This window comes from Mustela putorius, unplaced genomic scaffold, assembly GCF_011764305.1.
Source record: "Mustela putorius furo isolate JIRA1106 unplaced genomic scaffold, ASM1176430v1.1 tig00003845_pilon_pilon_pilon, whole genome shotgun sequence".
Classification (NCBI taxonomy): Eukaryota; Metazoa; Chordata; class Mammalia; order Carnivora; family Mustelidae; genus Mustela; species Mustela putorius.
In genome coordinates, this window is record NW_025421998.1 from 31,753,704 (window position 1) to 31,777,110 (window position 23,407).

The 23,407-nt window shown below is 38.7% G+C and overlaps 1 long non-coding RNA gene across 12 annotated transcripts in view; it reads left to right on the plus strand.

Annotated features, from left to right (window-relative positions):
- LOC123387001 overlaps positions 1-23,407 on the plus strand; it is a 319,566-nt gene that overhangs the window by 30,403 nt on the left and 265,756 nt on the right. For all 12 annotated transcript variants that reach the window (XR_006601307.1, XR_006601305.1, XR_006601306.1 and 9 more), the window contains 2 exons: positions 3,515-3,630; positions 8,312-8,471. This is a non-coding gene — a long non-coding RNA (uncharacterized LOC123387001). The remainder of the gene's footprint in view (positions 1-3,514; positions 3,631-8,311; positions 8,472-23,407) is intronic.

A 23,407-nucleotide genomic window follows, 5' to 3' on the forward strand; every position in this document is an offset into this window, starting at 1 on the left:
TTGGCTTTTTGTCTACAAAATAGAACATCAGTACATCAGTAGTATCTATCTCATTGAATTGTTGTATTGAATGAGATAATATTTGTAAAGTGCTTAGAGCAATGCCTGGCTTATAATAGGTGCTCAGCAAGCATTTTTAATACGAGAAAAGTTTTCTACTGAATTTAGTAGACTGGGAAAAAGGAAAAGAATGGAATAAGATATTTTGGCCTATTGTGATCATGATTTTACTTGTTTTTTCCTTCCATTGATTCCTCGTGTTTTCCCCTTGTTTCCTTGCCTGCTTCCTCTTTTCACTTTCCTAATCCCACATCTTTTCTTCTTCTTGAGTGGTAGGAGATGTTAATAATAGGGTTAGGGTTGGGCATTGAAAAAGTAATTGTTTTTGGAAGTCATAGACTAAGCCAACTAGACTGTGATAATAAGAGTTTGATGTACATGAGTCATTTGAAAGAGTTTCCTGGATATGGGCCTAAAAGGTTTCAGGAGGAGAAATATCCAAAGATTAAAGGAGTGAGTTGGCCAGTATATCAAATGTGTTTGCTGTCTTTTACCCTTCTTCACTATGTGATCGTTCTTTGTTTAGTGCGAATAAAATGCCAGCTACATTTTGGGTGAGCAACACTTTCTTGTTTATAGATTAAGGACTTTAAGGCTCCAAGGTTGTGGTGTCTTTATTTATAGAGAGGTTTGTACTACAAGGTGTGCCTGCCTGTGTAAATCTTCATCTTTGGTCATCTTTTAATTTCAGAATCTCTTTGGGCAATTAAAAAAAAGCCTTGCTGTTGATATAATTTAGTCTTTGGTAGTTGTACAAAACACAATCTTGCCAGGGCTATTTGTGTTCTTTGTTCCTGAAAGTCTAGATACCTTTGACTACCCCTCTTCAATTCTTTGGTTGTGTACTGCAGAATAGGTCATGTACTATGACAAGCAGACCTGAGACTTGGACTTGCTGTTTATGTTTCTAGCTTCCTTTCGGTTCTAGGTTAGGACCATGCCACAAAATATGCTTAACTTCATACCTTTAGGTTAAGCAGCACTGTTTATTGAAAAACAGGCATTTGCATAGTTAGCCTTAAAATTGAAGTACATTTCTTCATCCCTTCAGTCATACTTTATTTCCTATATAATCAATTATTTTGGGAAATCGGGGGGAGAGGGGGTGGGGGCAGGGCATGAGAGGGCTACAAAGCTGTTAGGTTTGTCTGAGGTAGATTTCAAGATTAAAATTAGGACTGAGATGTTAAATGCATTATTCAAGTGTTGTGATAAAATGCTAAACTTAAAAGATTTTGAAAATGAATCTGACATGATACAAGATTGTTCTTAGTAAGTAGAATGTTTGATTTGGGTAATAAGGTGAGCATGAGAGAGAAATGTATATACTACAGTAATTGGCGGCTACTACAAAGCTATTCATAGAATGCCTAGAAACAGATTTTGATGATACATTAACCAGGAAGGTGAAGCTTGAGTGGCTTATAAGGCCATCAAAATTCAACAGTGAGAGAGTATACTTATTCACAGTGTTCTTTTGTTAAAGATGCTGGATGGATGCCTCACAAGGTCAATGAGAAACACATGTTCAATGAACTGCTCCCCTGGTTTTCTTCAAGGCCTCATTTAATTGAAGCATCCAAATAAAATGTCCTTGTTTTCTGGATTTTTCAAGGTGTAGCCAAGCAAAAACTTTAAACAAGTCTTCTATTTTCATATTTTTTGGAATAGCATATTTATACAGTTCTTTGAATATATTTTTATTACTTTGGACTGCTCAATTTGAGTGAGTCAGTAAGTTTTCTGACACAAAAGATTAAGTTAATATGTCAATTCTGGCATCAGCAAAAATATCAGTCTATTTATGGATACATGTTTATTATGACAAACTTTTTCAGTGATGGGGTGGTTGGATGTGTGGAAACTTTTGAGTGAGTAAGATCAAGAGGGGCATTTCCATTTCCTCTGGTTATTCCCCACAACCACGAACATTAGCAGTGGTGACAGATGACATTTAGATTTAAAGATTTAAATAGCTAACTAAATATTTCTAGACTAACAAACTATAAAATATAATGCTTGTGTTTTCTTTCTTTTCTTTCTTTTTTTTTTTTTTTTAGTAATGAGGGGGTGAGGTAGGAGGAGGGTCTAAATATATAACCTGAATTCAAAAAACTTCTATGTAATCCTTTTTTATATAATACTTTTTTAAATCATTTTTTTATTTGTGGCAAAATACATATACCATGAAGTTTACCATCTTAACCATTTTGAAGTGTACAGGTTTGTGGCATCAAGTACGCTTCCATGGTTGCGCTATCATAATCACCTCCATCTATCTCTAGAACTGTTATTGGATACTGTTTCTTGTGGTGAAATTCTCACATCTCCAGTTCAACCTACCAAGTGTAGAAATCAAGGAGTAGGATTACTTTATAAGAAATGTGGATCACCACTAAAGGTAGAATTTAGTGATGTGCAGTTGGCACAAGTAGAAAAAGAGGAAAACCAAGTGGACTGTGTTTGTGATTTCACAGTAGGAGAAAAGCACCATTTATATAAAAATATACTCAACCTGACCTTGTCCCCAAAGAATTTCCATTCCTAAAATCTTGTTATGTGTCTGATTGTCAAGGATTAGATTAGATGCCGTACTGTGTTTTGTTTTGGTCCCAAATTAGATGATAGGGCAGCTGTCATAATTTCTATCCTAGGGCTAGAAATAGATTCTTCACAGTTCTCCAGAGGTTTAATGACCCCTTCTTGCTACAACCTCATGTACCTCATGTCCACAATAAGCAGAAGAACTTTAGGTCACAGAGTTGTCTTTATTATCCCAGGCAGAAGACTTTATTCATCACATCCTACATGTTCAGGAAAGTGCTGAGAAGGGAGAGTAGCTGATGACAGACCAGAGATCCAGGTAGTGTGGCCTAGTTGGGAATCATCGAGAAAATCTTTAAGAATCTCTATTTCCCTTTGTACTAAGGAGAGCTTAACCCTGTTACTACATGGCAGGACTGGGCTGAAGAGTAGCCAGAAATGAGAAGAGAACGCATTTTTTTTCCCCCACGTAATTATCTCATTGAACGGATTGGGTATGCAGGATTTTTTCAGACATGAAGTCATGACCCCTTAATGATGGCAAAGTTAATAACAGAGTACTATCAACATTTTAATAAATGGAAATAATAAGAGCATATACAATATCACAATGAATGCTACTTCATGAAACATTTTTTAGGTGTGTATGTGCAAATACATTTGTTTATATGTGTTTGTGTGGGTGTGGACATGGGTATCTGTGTACAGTGAATAATTCATTGCTTGCCAAGAAGTTATTGAGGGGTACCTGGGTGGCTCAGTCTATTAAACATCTGCCTTTGGCTTAGGTCCTGATCTCAGGGTCCTGGGGTCAAGCCCTGTGATGGGTCCCTGCTCAGGGAGGAGTCTGCTTCTCCATCTCCTTCTGCCTGTCCCCCTAGCTTGTGCTCACTGCCTCTCTCTCTTTCAGATGAATAAATGAAAATTTGAAAAAAAGACTTAAAAGAAGTCACTGAGAAAAGTTCGAATCTACGGAAGTCAGTCACAACTGCTTGCTTCTGAGTTTCAGAGTCTAATATCCTCAAGGTATTAACTAACATCTAGGTACAATTAAATGAAATCTGTAAACTCTTTCCAGCTTCCTTCTGTTTTCAATTAATCCTTGTTAACTCAAGCCAATAGAGCGCTAGTCAGTAGGTAGAAATGGTAATTCACTACTAAGTTAGCTAATCTTTATCATATTGTCCCATATTGTTTTAAGAATATTATATGTATTGATTCTTACAACAATTCTTCGGGATGGACAATATTCCTATCTTCATTTTATAGTGAAGAAGTGGAGGTACTGAGAACTTGAGTGAACTGTTCGAGCTGGTAGCTGACAGGTGGCTCAACCAGGATTCCAACCCAAGTATCTGACTTCAGAGTCCATGATCTTGACCACTACATACACAGTACTACCTCTCACTATATTAAACAGAGCTATTCTGTTCACAAAAAATGTAATGTTTTTAGTATCACATTGTGGATTTGAGTCTTTGGTAACATCTCATTCAAAGTGATTGAAATAATGTTATCACCACTCTTCTCTGACAGTTCCATTTCAGAAAATATTTGCCAATGACTTGATCCTTACTCACCCGTGTGGCACAGAGATGCAGTGCGAGGCTGTCTAAGACTAGGCTAGCTAATAGTTCATTCCTTTCTGTGTGAAGAAGAATGGTATATTTGAACACTGAGCAGTGTTCATTGAACAAGTTAGCTTGAAGTTCAAATTCTCAGACATTTTCACTTGGCAGGTGGCTGCCCAATGGGGCCCAGAAAACAACTATGCCACTGTTTCACCCAGAAATTAGATAAAGGCTATCTCTTGCCGCTTGTCAGGCATTGTATTGTCTCAGGAATTCAAACAACAACAACAACAACAACAGCAACAAAAACATCATACACAGCAGAGTAGCAATTAGGAACAAACTGATTGAAGCTATTCACCTTAGATGCTTTGAATCACTTTGAATCGTAAATATGGGCTGTAAGTAGCATTCACAGAGAGGTCTCATATTCTCCCAAGAGCTCGTTCCTTCTAGGAGTGACAGAAGGGTCATAACTGCCAGTATCTGGATCTGTGTGGCTGAAGCACACTAAACCATTACAGCTGTTTTGGTATTAGCAACCTTGCAGGGAGTCTCCAATGACCTGGGGGCTTTGGCACAGAAGTACCCCTTTCCTCTCTCCCACCTTGGTGGGATGCATTAATTCTGAGGCAGAGTTTAATTCAGAAATTCCTCACTGGATTAAATGCTAACCTCCCACTAAGGCGGCTGGTGGTGGTGACTTGTAAAATAACCACAAATCCTCCTCCCCACGTCGTGTGGCCTTGCAGATCTCCCGTCAAAACGTGGAAGCCATTTTTCCAACCTTGAATCTAGTGGACCTGTGAACTTAAACTTTGGCCATAGGGAAATCAGCAAATATGATCCCATCAACAGCTTGAAAAGTGCTTGCTTGCTGGGGCTTGTTTTCTTGCCACATTTGGAACTTGAGACCACCACCTAAAGGATCCCAGGCTAGCCCCTTGGAGATGCGAGGGGACGTAGAAATGAGCTTATCCACCAAAAGCTGCCTAGGTCAACCATTAGAAGTGTGCGTCTGAGCACTGAGGGATCTAGCCCTAGAAGAGCAGCCAGCTAAATGTAGAAATCAGTGGCACTCGCCCAGACAACGAGAACCATCTGGATGATTCACAGAAGTGTGAGAAAATACGCATGTTCAGTTTTAAAGTCACTAAGCATTGGAATGGTTTGTTACGTGGCACAAGCTAACCATGCACTTGCTTAATGACTTACCCTCTATTACCTTCCCTTCCCTGTATCTTTCTTCCACTCTGCTACGGGAGTTTCCTGAGCCTTCCAATAAATATTCACTCAGATCCTTACCTCAGGATCTAATTCCTGGGAAACCCAGACTTCAAAGCTCTGTGTTCAATTTTTACATACAGTGAAGTCTTTTTCCTGAGGCCTTCTCTTTAGGGATTGTGAGCCGTTAAGGGATACTGGACAAGAAATAGGGTGAAACCCAGACTGTGCCCATTTGGACAATTTCACAGTGCTCTCAGCCTTGACAAGGTTACAGGTTGGAATGTTCTCTGCTCTCCTGACATAACTTCCCGATTCCCCCAGATCAGAGTGTCATACATGCTCTTTGTCTGCCCACCCTTTCTCCCCAAGCATGGCAGTAAGAATCCCTTTCTAAGCTGTTAGAGAAAAAAATTGTCTTCCTAGGCTGGAATGAAAGTGCATAGTTGATTCAATTCCTCTCTGCAATGAGGGAGGAAAAGGTGACTATTTCTATGAAACTTGACTCCTCCACCTTTCTTCTTTGATCAATTTATGTCAATGTGATTTGAATGAAAAAGAGAAGCTCATAAGCTTAGTAGTGGCTTTATGAATCAAAGAAACTCAATTTCCTCTGGATTTTTCCTAGGTAGCAAAAATAGCAAGCTTAGGCTCTATTGTAACTGGATAACCAGACAGCAGAAAATTTGCCAGATAAAACTGCAAAGAAATACGAGTTGTTTTGATTATCATGGTGATAGGATGAGAAAGTGTGTGTGTGTCTGTGTGTGTGTATGTGTGCGCACACAAGCACACATGTGTGTGTTATCGGGGAGCATGTAAACTCCGGTAGGATAGGGAGCAATTAAAGAAAGGAAGTTACATTTGAAGGATAAATGTATTTATAAACTTGCAGAGACAATGATTTTATAAATGCTTTAACACAAATAAATTCTAAATGTGGTTACATGGATCCGAATTTCCCAAATGTTGTTTCTTTTCACAAACTCTTTATGTGGTGACTGGATGAATCTAATAACATCACTTTTCACATACTTGTCACCATGCATCAAAAATTAGTATAGTGATTTATATCTTAAATGCTGGAAAAACTGACTCTGTTTATGCCATCTCACAAAGAGCACTATTTACCAGAAGTACGGTCTACTATTCTTGATTATTTATTCTACCAGCATCTCTCTCTGGGGAACTTTTGCATTTGCTTGACATACGACTTTGGGACTATTAATATTACTTTGGCTTCCCATTGTGGCACTCTGACACTGCTTCATTGTAAGAGTGGTTGTTATTTATTATCATTTCAAGGTGGCAAGATAGGACTATATCTCTAAGAGGTAACACACAAATTATTCTCTGCCGTTGCAATGAACAGCTGAGTTTCTTTCCAATTTTCTGCTGCACATGAAGTGCATTTTCTTTATCATACAGCTTAAAAATAGGTAGAATTTGTTTTAATTGAGTGGCAAAATCCATTTATTATAGCTGATTTGGGGAGTAAAGTTATAAAAGGCAAGAAATAAAAAGTGTGTGTAATTCAAATAGTTAGGGACAACTACTAATAGCATTTGGTGTATTTCCTTCCAGAACTTTTTGTTTGAAAAAAGTGCACACTTATTTTTAACTAAATTGCCATTATAGTAAATTAGGATTATTTTATTTTTAAATAATAATGTATTTTAAACTTAAAACAATATTGTAGTTACTTTAAAATTTCTCAGTATTTAAATACCATGTTAATGGCTTCATCCTGTCTCCCTGCATGCCTGTTCATGGCATGCTTTACTTAGCCCCTGCTGTTATACATCTATGTCACTTCCAAATTTTATGACTATGATTACATACAATGCCAACATCTCTGTAACTGAATTTTTCTGCATATCTATGATGATTGTCTTAGTCTAATTTCCCAAAAATAAAATCACTAGATCAAAGAGTAGTACATTTTTGAGGCTTTTGATCTATTTTTCTCTCAAACAGATTGTACCTATTTTCAGACTCTTAGGGTATATTTTAATAGTTTTGTTGCTCTTGGCAACATGAATTTTATATACAGTTGTCAGCTAGTTTGATTCCCAAACACTAAGTAAAATGAGGATCAATCTATCTGCCTATCTACTGAGGAAGATAGCATAAGGACACATAAGTGTCATGGATTTGTCCTCATAGTTTCTCATCTGAGCCCCTGGTACCCTGGTTCTTTACCTGTGTCCAGGGTGTTAAGGATGGCAGGGAATGCACCTGCCATTATGTGGCATGAATGTCTCAGAGCATGCAATATCATACCGCTATTTGTTTAGGTATCATAATACAATCCAAATTTCCATTGCTATGTGAATCAGAATGGTACTTATACCATTGTATAAGTTGGCTCATTGGCTCATTCTGCTGCAAACAAATGGGCTTTATTTATTTATTTTTTTAAAAGATTTTATTTATTTGTTTGCCAGAGGGAGAGAGCGCACGAGCGCACAAGCAGGGGACCTTCAGACAGAGGGAGAGGGAGAAGCAAGCTCCCAGTGGAGCAGGGAGCCTAGTGTGCGACTTGATCCCAGGACCCCAAGATCATGTCCTGAGCAAAAAGGCAGCTGCTTAACCTCGTGAACCACTCAGGCATCCCAAAAAACAGGCTTTAAAGAAAAGAAAATTCTCAAACAAAATACATTTTGTAAGGCATAAAATTTAATGTATAGGAACTTGATTTGTTCTTTGAGCCTAAGGGAAGTGAGACTATGGAGTAAGACAGAGATGAACATACACATTTGGGGCTAGATTTCAAAGCTAGAAGAGAATGTGTCTAGTTAATATACACAGTTATTAGAAAAGCTATTTTGAAAAAAGGAAAAGACCTTGTAATTTTCAGGGTAAATGTCCCCATGGAGTTGACTAGTTTGACATCTTTGCCTCCTCCCCAGGTCTTGTCTCTCCATCCTGCAACCCAGCCTGGGATTACTCTTACCAGTTCTCACTGCCATCTTGCTTGGGTTGCAGCCACTAGAACCACCTGGCTTTCTACTGCAGAGACCGTCCGTCTTCCTAAAGGCTCAAGGCCCTCATCACCTGATCCCATAGCAGGTATGTGCTGAAGTGACCCCTTTTGTGGGCCTCACCCTACACTCTTTTCCTGGGAGTTACATCTCCTGTCATTGTTCAACCCAGGAAACATGAAGGACTGAAGCAGAGTCATTCGTCATCCTGAACATACAGTCCTGACCCTCTGCCTCCAAGTAGAAATATGTCAGTACTTAGATTTTAATTGCTTGTTTGTTCATCCAACTTATAAATGGAGATCTTTCGATATGTCATGTTCTTCTAAAGAGTGTGAACCCCACATTGAGCAAAAGCATACAGATTCACGACCATGATGGAGAGTATAATCTAGTAAGGCTAGCAGATAGTTAACAAATAAACAGTAGTTTTGTAATGTAGTGTTAGGTAGTGACAAGTGCTAGGAAGAAAAATTAATTGGGATATGAGGATAAAGAGGGAGAAGGAGAGGCTACTCTTCTAGACAGGAGGTGAGGGAAGGTCTATCTGATGGGATTTCAGCAGAGACATGAAAAAGAGAGACTAGGTCATAGAGATATCTGCAGGATAGATAGATATCCAGGTAGGGGAAACTGTGTGTGCAAAGGTCCTGATGTGGGAGTATGGTTGAGAAGAACAAAGAGGCCAGTGTATATGGGTGGAGTAAGTGAACAGGAGAGTTAGGGGAGTTGAGGTCAGAGATAGCCACAGGTCAAGTAGGGTAGGTAATATAGGGTCCAGCTGATGTAAGGATTGGATTTTATTTGAAATGTGATAGGAAGCTAGTGGAGGCTTTTGAGAAAGAAGTGGTATGACCTATTAACATTTGTTTGCTGTCGTGGGTTTTTTCTGATTCTGATTTCATGATCCTGTCCTGTGGCATTTAGACAGCAGGGCATTTTTTTTTTTTTTCAAATTTTCTGTTGCTTTTGTCAACATCAGCATGTGGGAGACAGTTTAGATTAGATAAATGTTCTCTCTCTGCCAAAGGCATAATTAAAATTTCTGGAACTTTATATAAAACTTTACGGAGGACTTGGAGTAGTGAAGTTTCTTTGGATTTGAAATAGCAGAATCCAACCCAGATTACTTTAGCAAACCTCATTGGAAAATTGATGGTGTATCTTGGAGAATCCAAGGAAGAGGTTCATCTAGGCCTTGGGAAGCAAGGCTGTTCCAGGAGCCTTAGCAGCAGCCATCTGTGGTCCTTTCTCTGTAGTTTCACATTATGGAGACCAACAGTCTCTGGGTCCCTTTGTTTAAAAGTCTAAATGACTGGAAGAGAGAATTTGATTGGTTAAGCTTAACTCGGATAGCATCTGAATCCATCAATTCTAGTCAAGGGGACAAGGCACAGAAATACAACTGCTCTAAGACCCCTGTGGATAAAGGACGTGGTTCCCAAAGGCCACTAAATCTGGAGTGGCATGTGACTTCTCTGTGGATAGTCCCTCATGAGCTTTGTTCATGCACTCTGATGGAGGCAGACCCCTGAAGCAGGGGCTTCTGGATAGTAGCCCTGTCTCTGGTCTCTTTCTCTGTGGAGAGTTAATATCCTGGACAATGTGGTTGCAAAGTCCCTGACAGTAAGGGCCAATTTTACTCCATTTTGTACCTCCTTGCACAAAATAAAGGGTAGGGGCTATTTTTGGTATTTAATTTTGCTCCAGGCCTTGTTCTTCATGATCCTGGAGCTGCCCCACAGCTATCTAAAATTACAGGTTCTATTTTACATTCCTAAGAGATTTGCTGATAACTTGGCAGGCAGATATAGTTTTATTGTGAAGAAATTTTGCCCACTCTCACATGTACTGCTGTGCCAAGAACATGGAATTTAGAGCCAGGAGACTGTATTAAATCTGGTTCCTGGGAAACTGGGAGATGGAGATCTGTGGGCAGGAGGTTTATTAGGGAATGTTCTGGAGGTTGGTACCCATGAGGCATGATGGAAACAAGACTGGGTGGAGGAAGAAGGGGAAGTACGATGCAGTTGCAACAGGTCCTTCAGCCCATCCTACAGGGATCTGCGGAGCTTGGGTGGGTGGACCGTCGGCATTATCTGGAAGTGGGGCAAGAGGGCTAGACCTCTTTACCCTGAAGTGACTAGTATTGAGAGGTGCTCATGTTGGGAGAGGCAGCCCTTAGGCTTACCTAAGGCAATGCCTGGAGAAGGTTGCAGCAATCAGCTCTCAACTGCCAATGTTACCGGTAGCTGGGAGAATGAGTGCTTTATTCCTCATTCTTGGGGTGCGGAGAGGAAGGGTCTGGCTGTTTCACCATAGCATCCACTTCAAAGACTCAAATTTCAACTTGCTCTACCATACTCTCCTGTGATGCCTTGGGGAAATCCCCTAACTTCTTTGTGACATCATGAGCTCATTTAAAAAAGAAAATGGGATTTAAAGACTTGGATTAAATAAGCAGTGTTGTGAGCACTGTGTTTATTGTTATTATCGCTTTTCCCTGGAAGTCTGTGCCATATCTATTTTAGGACAACTCTATTGATAGGGAGATAGATCCTCAAAATGTTGAAAGTAGTTTGCTTCAGTTATATAGATAAATCATACAGAAAATGCAGTCTCAGATCTTCTGAACTTAAGTCTTTATTTTGGCCAATTCACTAGAGCTCCCTCTCAGCAACAGAAATAATATTAACGATAATATTAATAATGTAGCTGAAAAAGGCAAGTAATGCCCCTTTTATATGCTTGCTATGGGGATTGATAGAAAGACATCTGCAAATAATAAGTCGCTGAAAAAAGTGAGTCAATATCACTGTTCTTCAGAGTCGCATTTCCTGTCAGTAATACATGTGCATGGTCTAATCAGTCTTGAGAAGATGAGGGAAGGTTTACACAGGATCCTAGAAATTCTGTCCTAGCCAACCTCTAAGAGGCACAGGGCATCGTGGTGTTTCCTAGTTTTTTTTAATTGATGTTTGGACTCCTTGGGTTCACTCTTTGAGAACTTAAAAAATTCAGCTCACATATTCTGAGCTCCAACTTAGTCTTGGAGGGCTGTTCTATAGGGTACAGAAATGAAAGAGATGCTGTCCTTGAGGGATAAAAATAAGACCAATCAGTGACAGTGATGGGAACCCATGTACTGGAGGAAAAGGGACATTAAAAAGAGCTCGGAGGCTCTGGGAGTCTGGGTCAGAGTCTTCAATTGTCAAGGTGACTCATACCATAGACGGCAGCTTACGTTTTAAACTTTATATGCTTTGACTTTCAGGATCCGTTTTTATAAGGTGAGAAAGTCATGGCAGGGAACCATCTGTGGGATCTTTATGAGCTTGAAAAAAGAAAATGCGACTCTATGTGTGAGGCTTGTTCTACCCTGGGCACGTGAAGTGCTTTATATGACACAAAAAATCCAAAGAAAACAGAATTGTTTGGAGCATACATGGTCACAGATGTATTTTAAATTGCTTTGGGAATGATGGATATTCATTTAAATGCAAATTCAAGAGCACATTTAAATTTAGTTTGAAATAGTGTCTCCACATTATTGTGAAAGCCCCCCTTTCACACTCATTTCATAGTTACCTTGCTAGAAAATTGTAGATTTTGACCTAATTTTTATTAACTCTTATTTCTGGAAAATAATCAAATATTACTCCTAATGTATACTATTTGACTGAAGGTATTCCTTCTAAACCACGAAACTGAAAATTCTGGGTTTTCTCATGTTCAGCCCTACCCTCCCATCCGGGCTTCATTTAATAAATTCCAGATTCCCCAGTGTTGCAAGTTCAATAGGGGTCAATGGATTCTCATGTCACTGGTTTGTTTACTTTCTATCTCCACTTATCCTGGATTAAAAAGTCAAGATATTTGGCAGGAGGAATTGTTTGAAAAGGAACTGTAATGTTATGGGGATGGTTAAAATGGATCTGAAAATTCTGTCTATGAAGAGAGCTTGAGTTGAAGTCCAAATGATTAGTTTGTTCAATCACAGTTTTACCGTGTGGCTTCAATGGTGAAAAGGAAACAGATCTATAAGGGCTATGTTTCTTTCTACTCTGTGAATCACCGGCAATGTCAGTAACTGATTATGTTTTGGTCTTACAGACCTGGCTAATGTTTTGGGTGCGACCTGACATAATATGCCACGTTGAAAAGCTGTACAGATACATGTGACATACTTAAAGATAATTTTGGTTGTGATTTGTAGCAGAGAAGAAAAACAAGTAAAATCGAGAACATGTTTTAATTTCCTCCTTTTGTTCCGAAGGCTATCATTATCCCTTGAGGCAGAATTGTGAACAAACCAACGTGCTTCCTGGTGAAAAAAGCAAAACCTGTTAGCCTTAAGCACATTAAAAAATGCAATCTGATTTTCACTTTCTAAAGTATTGGTATCAAGATTGACTTCACACAACAATCAACCTTAGGAATGAATCTGATAACAGAAACTGATAGCAACTGATCAACTTAAGATCTCTGAGTTACACTTAGATATTCAATAACCATATGCATAAAACCCTTCTATACTGAGTTTTATTTATGATGATTTATCTGAGGTAAGCACATGGCACGTTTTTGGTTTGTGATTACAAACAGGTTAAAAAATACTCTTTAATTGTATTAAAAGTATAATTTAATGCAGGTGGTTTGTAGCATCTGTCTTCTTCATATGATAGCACGAGTACACTTTGATATAATAAAAAAAATTACCCCTAAAAAAATCCTTCATGCTCTAGCTAAAATTTCAAGTTTAATTTGAGAAATGTAAACACAATTATCCCTCAGATAACACAGAATCAGGGTTTTTCAACCTTAGCACCATTGACTTTTTGGGTCAGATAACTTGCTATGGGAACTGTCCTGGACACTTTGTTTAATAATGTCCCTGGTCTTTACCCCGTAAAGATGCTGCTAGAACCACCAGCCTCTCCCCCTTCCCCATTTGTGACAACCAAAAAATGTCTTCAGATATTGCCCAACAACTCAGGGGCGAGGGAAGGGGCAAACCACCTCTAGTAGAGAACCAGTACACTCATGATCCTCCTGGGTTTTGTACCTAACTTCAATATTACAAATTAAAAGCAAAATTTACCTATGTAGAATATTTGAAAGATAAATAATCTTTTCTAGGAAGGATTTTTTTTTAAAAGGAACTGTATCATATATCTGGTAGACAATGGCAGAAAAAAGGGTCGTCTTGTGATCTTTCCGTGCTATGATTTAGTGATACACTTAGAGAAATAGTGATTACAAGACCTTTGTGTTTTCAAGCCCACAGAATTCAATGGCGTGTTTTAAAAATTATGGATAAAGTAACTGAAGTGTAAATTGTGTAATCCTCATATTGACTTCATTTCAAAAAAGAAAATAACATTTAGATTTAGAGAGAAAGAAGTTGTCAACAGCTTTGGGAAATCTCTAGGTATGCCTAACTATGCCAACAACCATGGGAATACAGTTATGCGTTTTCTCAGTAATGCTACTGGGGAGAACTGTATTTTCATCCTTTGTCCACAAGATTTTCTTATTTACAGTATCCAAGTATAGGATTGAGAGTATTGGTATTTTTAATATGTTTCTGTCAACAAATCTTCATGTATAAGGTTTTGGTTTTCCTTTTGTGTTTTAGTAAGTTTATTTATATTTCTCTAGAGTTAAATAAAAATAGATTCACAATATATTCACTTTAGGATTTATAACAGTTGGCCGTACGATTGGAGTTTATTGCATATATGAGAGTATGTGTGCTTTGTTCTTGGGAGGACACCCATTTGCCCTCATCTTTATGCTGACTTAGACCCCATCTACAAGCCTCTCCCTCACCGTGTCATCCACTTAGAGCAGGTACATTGTTTATTGCAAAGCAAAGGCTTTTTTCAAGATCTGCCCAGTTTAAACTCATCCAGATTCAGGTTCAGTATCAAAATACATGTTAGAAATCAGAATATGCCCAAATTAAAATAGGCTACTTATCTTCCTTTCTACTTTCAGTCTGGGGTCAGCTGTAAATGCAGGGGTTTGCCTTGTTCTGGGACTGTGCGGGCCCAGCAAGGCACTCATTTACTCTTCCAGCTGCTGATCTGCTGGGGGGGGGCTCCTCACTGAGCTGCCCCACATGCAATCTGAACATCCTCACAGACTCCCTATTCAATATGTTAGGTTGTACAGTTAATTTTCTCCCATCACTCTTACATCCCCCCCTTCTTAGTGTTAAAGACAATTCAAATTTTCCAAAGCTTAAAGGAAATAAAAAACACTCTGTAAGAATCTTGCATCCCACTGTTATCTCCCATCTGGTCATTTTCTATCTTCCCCCAGTCACTGTTAACCACTGTTGTCAATTTCTTATGTGTCCTTCAAGAATTAAAAAAAAAAAAATGTGTACACACACACACACACACACACACACATAAGCAAAGTGTACTTTCTTCTATTTCTTACACAGAGAGGATATTGTATTTATTTTTATTTAACTATTTAACCATTCCTCTGTAGATGGATGTTTGAGGTTATTCCATTCTTTGACTGTCTTAAGTAGTCAGCAATGAAAAACAATTAGTTATTATTTTTCCACAAAGTGAATCCACAAGTGAAATTGCAGGGCTAAGGAGAATCTGCATTTTTTTTTTCTTTGAGAGACAGAGAGAAAGGGTACATGTGTATGCACATGAACATGGAGGTGGGGGTTAGGGAATAGAGGGCAGAAAGAGAGAGAGAGAGAGAGTGGGGGAGGGATGGAGGGAAAGGGAGAGAGCGAATCTTAAACAGCCTCCACATTCAGCTTAGAGCCTGAGTTGGGGCTCAATCTCAAGACCCTGAGATCATGACCTGAGCTGAAAGCAAGAGTCTGATGCTTAACCAACTGAGCCATCTAGGTGCCCCAGGTTATCTAAAGTTCTAATTTTGATAGATACTGGAATACTCCTTCCATGTAGGTAATCTTAATAACAAAATAGGACTGTGTTTCTTTCCTCACAATGTGGTCAATGAGTGTTATCACAATGTGAATTTCTAAAAATTAAAATTGTGTAGTTTTAGTTCCCATTTCTCTTTTTATGAATGAAGTTGAGATGTATCATTCAATCCTAACTGAGTCTTTTGAATTCTTGTTAGATTATGCCCCTCGAACTCTCATAATTTTAGGCAATATGAAGTCATCTGGAGGCTGTTCAGAAGATAAAACCCCATGTAGGACCTTCCAGCTACCAATCATTGTGTCTGGACGTTGGAGTTGACACAGCTCACATCATGTGTTGCTCTACTTCTCTTAGAGTGAGCTCAATACTTATCTGTCAAATGACAATTTCATAATGACTAATTTGTATTTTCTCAGATAAGTTATATATTCCAAGACTACCAGTTTTATCAACTGATTTGTTTTCATTTATGATGCCACTTTCTCTTTCCTGTGTAAGTTCTTTGGAATTATGACTAAAGGATAATTTTTTTTTATGGCAAATTCTCCCCTCCATTTCCATCAGAGAAAGAACAAAAAAAAATGAAGGGTTTTCTTGTCAAAAATTGTCTTCTGAATATCATCTTTTACATAGCATTCTTTTTTATATAGATGGATGTAGATGTCAACAGGTGACTGTATCCATATAGGCATTCAACATTCATCCAGTATCCATTGAGTGCCTACTGGGCATTCAACATTCATCCAGTATCCATTGAGTGCCTACTATGTGCCAGGGACTGTTCTAGAACTTACCATTCTCTATTGCAACCCAGCAAAGATGGCCTTTGAGCATTCATCAATCTTACCTACAATGTGTGTGGATAGAAAGGACTATGCAGGGACTCTACATACTGTACCATCTATCAAAAGATCAAGACTGGCAATTGGAACACTGAGTTCTATTCTTGGACTTGCCCTTATCTTGCTGTGAGTATTGAGCAAGTTCTTTCATCTCTATGGCCCTCAGCTTTCTCATCTGTGAAAAATGTGATGTTGACTAGAATAGATGATATTTACATCCTTTCTAGTTTTGACATTCTAAGATCATAATGCCCATATGCTACTTCTACAATTTAAAAAAAATACCCAAGAATCCACATTTATACGCTAACAAAAATAATTGTCGCCCCCTCCCTTTTATGGATACCTCTCTAAGGATTCATATTCTTTCTTTTTCCATCTGGAAGTAGCAGGGCATGGATTTTCCACAGTTATATATTAGAATTTGTCATTATATGTTAACATTTGTATTAAAAAAATCCCCCAGGACATTAAATATTCAACATTTATGGGATATTTTTGTTGAAGTATCTGTAAGTGAATAAAATATCACAAAATATAAATCTCAGCAGTAATCTTTAATAATAGACAGGTTTTGGAGAAGCTAAAAGTACCTGGGGAATAATAGAGCAGACACTTTGATTTCTTTAAGAATACTGAGGCCCTCGCTGTGGATGGATCAGCATCCTTCAGATGGAAGATACTAGAGTCCAACTCTTTTTCTGGAATGAGGCTACCTGCCTATGAACCTGGAAGCAGTGATTTGTTTTTGAAAGATGCTTATGGACATCACACAATCTCATTTTACCAAGGCACCCGTACAGGTGTGTTCTCCAACTCCTCTTCTGATTTCTATTACAATGACCCTGGGTTATCCTTTAGGTTAAGCAATTTCTTGTGCCATGGCAGCAGGTCAAATTGTAAACTCAGTTTTAAAAAAGCTCAGAGAAAGATAAATGTGATGTGATTTCACTTATAAGCAGAATTTAAGAAACAAAACAAACGAACACAGAAAAAAGAAAAACCACACTGTTAACTGTAGAGATCACACTGATGGTTACTAGAGGAGAGGTGGGGTGGGGAGTGGGTGAAATAGGTGATGGGAATTAAGGAGGGCACTTGTGATAAGCAGTGAGTGATATGTGGAATTGTTAAGTCACTCTATTATACACCTGAAACTAATATAACACTCTATGTTAATCTGAATGGAATTAAAAAAATAGAAAATTATAAACTTGGTTTAAAAACTTATCCTATTTCAATGACTTTCAATCAGATTTTGAATAAGTCAAATAATTTTATTAGTTATCTTTAGTGTAAAATATTTAGATTAATGATACTAACTTATCACTTGTCACTCTGGATAAATAATGAATATCTCTATTATTTTCAAATTAACATGATTTAGTGGAAAAGAGTGTGTTTTTGGAGTCATGTTTTAAATACCAGTTTCATCAATTGCCAGTTGTAACTCGCCATCCTTATATTTATCTGAGTTTCAGCTTATTTCTCCGATGATGATGCTAATAACTGTCAAATTGCTGTGAGGTTAGAAATCATGTATGAATATATAAAACTATCTCAACACAGTAAGACCCAATAAATGTTAGTTGTTTTTTTCATTATCATTGTTATAATGCACGATCCGATAAAATAGCAACTAGCAACTTTTCCTCTGATCTTTTCAGGTAAGGCAAAGTTTAGGAAATTAGGTGTTGTTTGCTTACTTTTTAATTACTTATGGGTGTTTGAGAAATATGTATTTCTTACCGCTATTTGAAAACATCCAGCAACTTATACAGTGAACATGCAAATATTGGATGAATTCAAAGAGGAATGAATCACACTGCTCGCACCCTCTCCTAATTGATCACTTTGTATAGAAAGTAGCGCACATATTCATATGCCAACCACCGAGCTCTTTAATGAGATAGCTTTCCCATGATTGCTGTTCTCAAATTCATTATCATGCAAAAATAACATCATATTTTATTTAGCACAATTGGCCTTTGTTATTGTGAAGCTTGAAGACTTCTGAAGAAAGCAATTTTCTTTTTAAAGGAGGGGGAGGAAAGAAGACCCAAATCTCGGAAGAGGGTAGTCTCAAAGAGGCACGAGGGTGCATTTCGGAGCTCCGTCAGCCTGGCGGCGGGCCGACGTGGCATCGCGGGCCGCAGAGCCTCTAGGTGGCGGAAGAGCACCGCGCTGGGACGGCCGCGGCCCCGCCGGCGGAAGTAGCCTCTCCGCCTCGCACGTTTGACCCGCGCGCTCTGAGTTAAGGCGGCAACACACACCCATTCGCCCAAGTGATTATTTATGCGCTCCACCTACATGCCTAATTTATCCTTTCAGGCCAATGTGTACTCCTTAAAAATGGTTACTTAAATAGAGGAGGGCAGGATGTGTAATATGGCACATCAAACTTGACAAAGAAAAACCTTCTCGGGAGATTGGCCTTGCAGTATTTTAAAAGCAATGACTTTTTCTTGCCCGTGAAGAGACCTTCGTTCAGAAGGAGGCCAGAGAGCAGAGCGGATAAGGTTCAGATTCAGAACTCGGGAGTGGTCTGGATCCGAATGCCTGCTCCCACACTTGCTGTGTGTCCTTGGGTAAGGTAGGTACACTCTCTGAGCTTCGGTTTGTAGTCTGGGTGGAATCCCGGCGCCTGTGTCGTCAGGCGGTTGTAGAGGTGCGAGGCGCCAATGAGGTAAAGCCCTGGGCACCGAGCTTGACACCGAGTAAGTGAGTGCTCCCCAATCGGCAGAATGCGAGCCTGAGACACTAATGCAAATTCGATTGGTTTATTCAGGTTGAACAACACGCGTCATAGGAGCGTGTCATGTTCCTGGACTCTGGGGCAGTGGCCAGGCATCCTAACAACTTCTCATACGTTCTGTTTATATGATAGAATGGGTCTGATCTCCATTTCTCCCAGACAAAATGCGTTGGGGGAGGGACTGGTGGTCACAAAGTTCTGACAGATGGGAAACTCAGGGGCACATAGAAGCACATGGCTCTGACGTAACTTCTCAGTAGGAGAATTCTGGTACTTTCTTAAAAATGAGCACAAACGATCTTGTCAACAGTAGGGTTTCAAAGAGGAGAGGGAAGCGGGGTGTGCTTTCCCTGATACCTGGCCCGAGCCTTATGATATCAGATTCTAGCGAACTTTGCCCTAAAGAAGCACCTACCACAGGAATCACAGGGAAGTCACAGAAAGTGATATTTTGAATAATTTTTCTGGAACAAATTGAAAGAAAAGGTGTTATAGTTATGTAAATAGAGGCCTCTTGGGAAGAACATGACAAGTTAAACCCATATAATTGCAGCAACGGGTGAGGGGCAAATCTTTATTTAAATCCCACTTGCCTCATTTCTATATTTTGGCCTAATTTTTTTCATTTCCAGTGAAATTTCACCCATAAATTACTTGGGAAGCACATGCATAGTGATATTAGGAAACAAAAGAGGTAGAGCTGTAAATACTTTCCTAGATACCCACAAATATAGCTACTTGAAAATGAATGGGAAAAAAAATTTTGGTTTTTACTTAGAAACAGCAACAGATCTAAATGCCAGTATTTAACTTACACCCTGTTCTCCATGCCCTGGGGAGTGAAGGGGTGTGGAAACGTGGGCTTTCTTCTGTGCTCATCCCCCATATGGCCGAGTTAGCAGGCATCTTTGGGGGGTTGGGGAGCCTTTCTAGGACAGGAACGTTTTGTCTCACAGATCTGCCTTCCAGGGCAGCCATGCCTGGCTGGCTGCTTGTCCATCTTTTTCCTCTTTGTGCTGCACTGCTAAGCTGGCCGGCATCTCTCCCTCCCCACCTCCAAGATGAAAAGGTGGGGGTTCCCCATGGACCTGAAGCAGGGACCACCACTCTGTGTGAGTGAAGCAAAAGTTGTACTTGTTGCCCAACCCAGTGAGGGCTTCTCAGTGCTCTTTGGCAAATTACCCATAAGGGAAATAGTCCCTTATGTACTTAGTGTACTTTGGTTTTGAAACTTCTGGAAATATTACATGGGCTTCAGTAGATACTACTTCAAATAGTGGCTTCAGTTCATTCATTCAAATTGCAGTTATTTTGTGCCTATTACATGCCAGGCACTGTGCTGCATAGTATTCGATACGAAATAGAGTCAAACATGATGCCTGCTCTATGATGTTCATGGAGGAGAGGTGTGCAAAGACAAAAGAGGTGATTACATTGCTCACACACCTGGTATATGGTCAGCCTGCTGTTTTCCTGGAGTCATTCTCTTTGAGAACTGTGGTGGTTGGTAATGAATTGTGAAGGTAGGGTGCTGAGGTGAGGGAAGAAATAGTAAGAAAACTCAAGTTCATACTTTTTTTCAAGATTATGGCAGTGTTACATAACCCAGAACAGTCTCTCCAGGTAAAAATGTAGGCAGTTGGGGGGTGCCTGGGTGGTTCAGTGGGTTAAGCCTCTGCCTTTGGCTCAGGTCATCGTCCCAGGGTCCTGGGATGGAGCACTGCATGGGGCAGGGGGTTGTCTCTGCTCAACAGGGAACCTGCTTCCCCCCCTCTCTCTGCCTGCCTCTCTGCCTACTTGTGACCTGTCAAATAAATAAAAAATAAAATCTTAAAAAAAAACGTAGGCAGTTGGACCCTGTATATTATAATCCACTTGATCAGGAAATTACAAGGATATAGGGGGCAATCTGTGGTATCCATGATGGCTCAGAAAGACCACTTTTTCTTTGTCAGTTGCTGTGTCTCTGTGTTGGGGACGTCCATTACTACGTTTACAGTGTACTCTTTGAACTCTGAGACAAGACCTTTAGGAAAGATAAAAATTTTACTTTTAAAATTCAACTGGAAGGAGGAAGAAGGGAATTGGTTAGGATGTGGGGGTTTTAGGTCTCCTGAGTTAATTGTATGAAAACTTTTATATGTGATTATGGACAGAACTCTGGGATAGTTCGAATTTATAGTCTTGGAAGTAGCAGATATATGAATAGGTTTAATTGTCTTATAAAAGTGCAATCTTAAGATAAAGGTCAACATTGATACAATGCTTGGGAAATAGTCTTTTGGGATAATGACATTTTCAAATGTGAGTTGTTTGTGTTTTTTTTTTTTTTTTGCCATCCCCTCTCTTATAGGTAATCATAATTTACTGTACATGTCCCTATTATTACAGTATGTTATTCATATTTTGAATGAGATATTAAATACCAGCAAGGTTTAAGCTACCATCTAGAACATACGGGAGAAATAGAATCATTAGGTTATCATAAACACATGAATAAATGGGGCCAACCATCCTTCTTAGAGAAATTTGGGTGTTGACTCTTTGGATGTTGAAAACAACTGAATGTAACTAATTGTGTGTGAGTGTGTGTATTTCTATAAGCCAAAATTTATAATGTGCTTCTGTTATCTTTATTAAAAGTCTTTAAAATGTAAAAATATGAAGAAACATATTTATCTGAAGCATGAAACCACCCCATAGGTAAAGTTTTCAAAACTTCATCTTCATCCTAACACTCAGGAAGTGTCAAGTCATTCATCATGTATAATTAATACATCCCTTTTTCCCCTTTGTTCCCCAAACACAGGGACTGCAAAATGAGTCATGCAGTTTTTGTAGTAAATAACACTGTTTTCAACAATTTGTTTCCATGTCTGGACAGATGTATCACTTAATTTGTCAATTCTGAAAATTTATTCTGCTCAGTTTTGTTCTTTAATGCAAACATACACATAACTGATACCGCAAATATGGAAGGAAAGTCTTCATTTTGTAATATTTAAAAAAGCATTGTTTGCTTACAGACCTTTAATTTCAATATGACAGCAAATTTCTCAAAAGTATCACAGTATTTAAGGGAGGAGAGATACTTTTATGAAATACAGTAACGTCTTCTAATTGAAGAGAGGTCATGGAACTAATTATAAGCATTTAGTCTATTTAATTGTGTATTTGTTCAAGGCTAATCATCAATTGCCCTCCTCCAGAATGGGTTTTGAATTAAAAATAAACTTCAGTATACGTTGTGTTAGACTATCATGTAAAATATATGCTCAATTAATACATGGTTATTTAAAGTCAATTTTGGATTGTCTTGCTTTAGTGAAAGTAACCTTTGTGTAGGTAACCCACCAGTATTTGTTCTAGCATCTTAGTGTGTGTTTAGCTTATTTATCAGTGATTTTACTGAAATGCATGTGAACCCAAAACTTCATATACAGTAAATCCAGTCATCTAAGTGAAAACTAACTCAGCTGGTTTTTGGACTTCCCAATCCGTTCTGGAATTAGAGAGTCATTTAAGTCACCAATATAAAGTAAATAGCCTTTTTATCCCTTTCACTGGAAGGATAGGTGATAAAATATTTTGGTTTAAAGTGATAAGCAAAAGAACACAAATGCATATATGGCAGAAGAGTAATTGGCAAATGCTTTTCTTAATTTCTGTATTTAAGTGTGGCAACGAAAGTCTGAAACTAAAACAGATCCTCCTATTGTTAACATTTTTTTTCCACGAACAGTTAACAGATAGCTCTATTAGTTTTAAAGCTCTTCCCAATCTTTTAGGGTAAATGGACAATAAATGATAGTAGGTAACTGAAGCATTTATTTGAATCACTATCTTGAAAATTTGAACCAGTTATGTATGTGCTACATAATTGAAGCCAAGACAGGTATTTTAACTGAAACAGATCAATGATTCCTTTGGTTTGCTAATATGATTCACATTTGTCTGCATCTGAAAAAGTGTTCTCTTTTTCAGTGTGGTATTTTCTGTGAACTTCAGAAGGAGCTCTCTTGTTTTTAGAGGAAAAAAATGTAAATTAAATTCAGGGTCTTTTTTTTATCCTTAAGACACATCTGTAGGCCATCTAGGTGACAAGCATTGTCAACTACATGTTGCTGAAAGTTGAAATTGGATTTTACAAGTTGCCTTGGAAATTTTGACATGTTGAGTTACTTGCAGTAGTGGAATGCTCAGCTCTCACACTACGGGGTTGAATGAATGTTTATTTCATCTGTTTGATGAGTAACTCCTTTCCCTTGAAGCTCTTCTTGGTGTTCCAGAAATTACAAATCATGGGAGAGTTCTGTATGTGGCAGGTGAGGAGCTGTATGGTAGAAGGCGCTAAATGAAATTCCTTTATACTCTTCACTGTTCTCTAGAATCCTCCATGCAGGGGAATTGCTCATACTCCCAGGATTCTACTGACACTTCCTATTAAATGCTTAGTTGAGGACAAAGATAAAGATGCAGAAGTCTCCCAGAATATACAGAA